Here is a 3,099-nt window from a genome sequence, read left to right as displayed (position 1 = left end):
GTAATATTTTACAGCATAAATCTATATTATATACTAATAAACAACTCATTTAGAACATTTATATTATTTTTTAACCATTTATAGGTCTACTATTAATATGGTTTTAATAAAATATGATGCGTTATAGATTACTAGTATCAAGACAAGTGATTATAATGGGAAATATACTTAATTACAAGAATTAAAGTGTGGCAAACTGCTAAATATTCTATATGATTTACCTGCTGGCTTTCTGGAGCTTTGTATTCATGTTTGCAATGTTGAACTGCCTTTAGCAGCCTCCCTTCGCTCTTTCTCTCTGTCTCTGTCTTCTTTTTTTGTGAAGGCATTTTTTTGTCTACAAAGTGTGCCAACAACATCGAATTTTGTGTTATTTAAATTAGATCTGATCGGGAACAATCACTTGATTTATGGTTTTAATAAAATATGATGTGTTATAGATTACTAGTATCAAGGCAAGTGATTATAATGGGAAATATACTTAATTACAAGAATTAAAGTGTGGCAAACTGCTAAATATTCTATATGATTTACCTGCTGGCTTTCTGGAGCTTTGTATTCATGTTTGCAATGTTGAACTGCCTTTAGCAGCCTCCCTTCGCTCTTTCTCTCTGTCTCTGTCTTCTTTTTTTGCGAAGGCATTTTTCTTTGTCTACAAAGTGTGCCAACAACAGCAAATTCTGTGTTATTTATATTAGATCTGATCGGGTAATTTGATTAGACATTCTAATTCCAATACCGTGGATATTTTGTTGTTATCACTTTTAAAAGACTGAGAGCAAATCATTACCGACAAAAATACAGAAACAAACTACCAAATTACTAATTCAGCTTATCATCCACTGACTATGGTTGTAATGCATCTACCTGTTAATGCAACAACATTGGGAACTGTGGTCTCCACTCCAGAGAGCAGCACCCGGATCGTGAGTGATGCTGCGGAGCAGGCGGGAAAACACGGAGCGGATTAACGGAATCGGCGGATCTTTAGCGGAGCGGGAACAGACCGCTTTGAGCTGGGGTGATGGGGGGATTGGTGAGAGGGGCAACTCAGCCGATGAGGGCAAAGGGTCAGTGGCTCTAGCCACCGGGCCACCCCCCTGTGCACGGCCCTGGTTTGCATGCGATATTGACACCGCTCAGGTGTGGCACAGCGCGGGAGCGGCATTACTATGAAGCTAAGTTAATTTAGAGGTAGAATAACTAAGGGGTGATAACTTGCTGATATGAGTGCAATAATTCCAAAGAATGCCCAAAAGATAAACTAAAATCTCTGTCCTTTTTGCCGCCCTAGTTCGCCTATATGCACGCGCCGGCCCTGACTACAGCGAGAATAAAAGTTACGCCTTCTTTCTTTGTGTGAACATTTGGGCAGCGTTATGCAAATCTTCCCACATCGTGATGTAGACATGTGGGGGCGTGTTAGAACGAGCCGTTTTAGGTAGGCGTGGTTGACGCTGAACTTTTATAAAGAATATCTCTTTGGATTTGAGACTTTAGTCTTTGCAACTTTACAGATCTTCTTTATGCACCAAGAGCTTGTAACACTTCAAAGAGAAAGGAAAAATTGAAATCGCATCATATGACCCCTTTAATTAAATGTGTACTGTCATGGTGGAAAAGCAGACTAATGAAACAATGCTCTATCCCGCTAACAACCCCCAAATAAAAGTTCTCAGGAACTTATTATTTTTATTACATTTACATTTACACTTTTCTGACCTAGAGACTTTTCTTTGGATCTTCTGAATTAGTAAATCTCTGTTTTAATAATAAAATTACACTTAGAGAAACTTGATGAATAAATTAATGTTATTTTACACAATGCTCCCTCTGTATGTAAAGCAAAGGCACATATCACGTTGTGAAGAAAATAACTGTCAAGTTTTAAAATATGACAAAACAAGAAGTGATTTTAGGCCAGGGTTTCTGTTTCAGTAGAAACTAAATTTAACCAGCTTATCTCTGCTTGTTTTTTTCCACAATATCTCTTGATAATTACTGAATGATATAATTATCTCTTGATAATTATATATCTTGATAATGACTAAATACTGAATTCTCTGTGGATAAATAATCATTAAAATCGCGTATTTTCTTGCCCAATAAGGGTTGGTGTTAATATATTACCTTCAGGGTTTATTTAACGCACATAAGAAATTCCCCACTCAGATCACACAAAACATGACTCAAGGCCATATCTTGCCACATACAAGACACAGGGCTTGTCTGTTTACTATACTTTACAGTCTGCGATCAAAATGCATTCACTGTTAAATAGAGTATCCCTACTAAATACAATCAGTATCCCACGGAAAAATATGAAGTGTTTCTTTTATAGACCCATTCAAACCCACATCCTGTTTAAGATCACAGCTGCTGGGTGTGTGCGCGCGAGAAAAAAGTAGGTTATACAATGTTGGAAGATGTAGGAAAGATGAGGTCATTTTAAATAGATTACAATTTGGGCACACAGGACAAAATGCATCACTATACAAAATAGGTAAACATATTACAGGTAAATGTGCTTTTTGTGGGGTAATAGAAACCGTTGAACATGTAACATTAAAATGTCGGAAATATAATATAGAGAGAATTAAAATGATAAAGAACTTAAAAGGTAATAATAAAGAAAAAAAAGAAGATAAGTTGGATATTAGGAAAAGGATTAAAAAAAGGTATTAATCAAAGAATAGTAAGGGAATATATAGTAGAAACAGGATTAAATAAACGAATTTGATAGTTAAATAAATAAATAAATAAATAAAGCAAAGGAATAGGGGAACACACAAGCTGTGTTTTTTGGCATGGGAGCTGAACACGCAGCAGCCAGAAATACAGCTTGGGTGAACCCGAAATAACATTAACAATAAAAAAAAAAATAATAATAAAAATAAAATATGAATAGAGGCGGGAATATCATCCATGTGTGAATAGAAAACAGTTGGTGGCGGTATGTGGCTATGGTGCGGAATACGCCAAAAAATTCCGAAGAAAAAGAAGAAGAAGTGTGTGCGCGAGCCAAACGGCATTTTCATTTTGAGCTCAAAACCCTGCTGCACATCTGGGCGGACGCGCATGCGCATCAAAACTAGGTGA

The sequence above is a fragment of the Sinocyclocheilus anshuiensis genome, unplaced genomic scaffold (genome assembly GCF_001515605.1).
Source record: "Sinocyclocheilus anshuiensis isolate Anshui unplaced genomic scaffold, SAMN03320099.WGS_v1.1 scaffold1365, whole genome shotgun sequence".
Taxonomy (NCBI): domain Eukaryota; kingdom Metazoa; phylum Chordata; class Actinopteri; order Cypriniformes; family Cyprinidae; genus Sinocyclocheilus; species Sinocyclocheilus anshuiensis.
Note: the sequence above shows the minus strand (reverse complement) of the source record.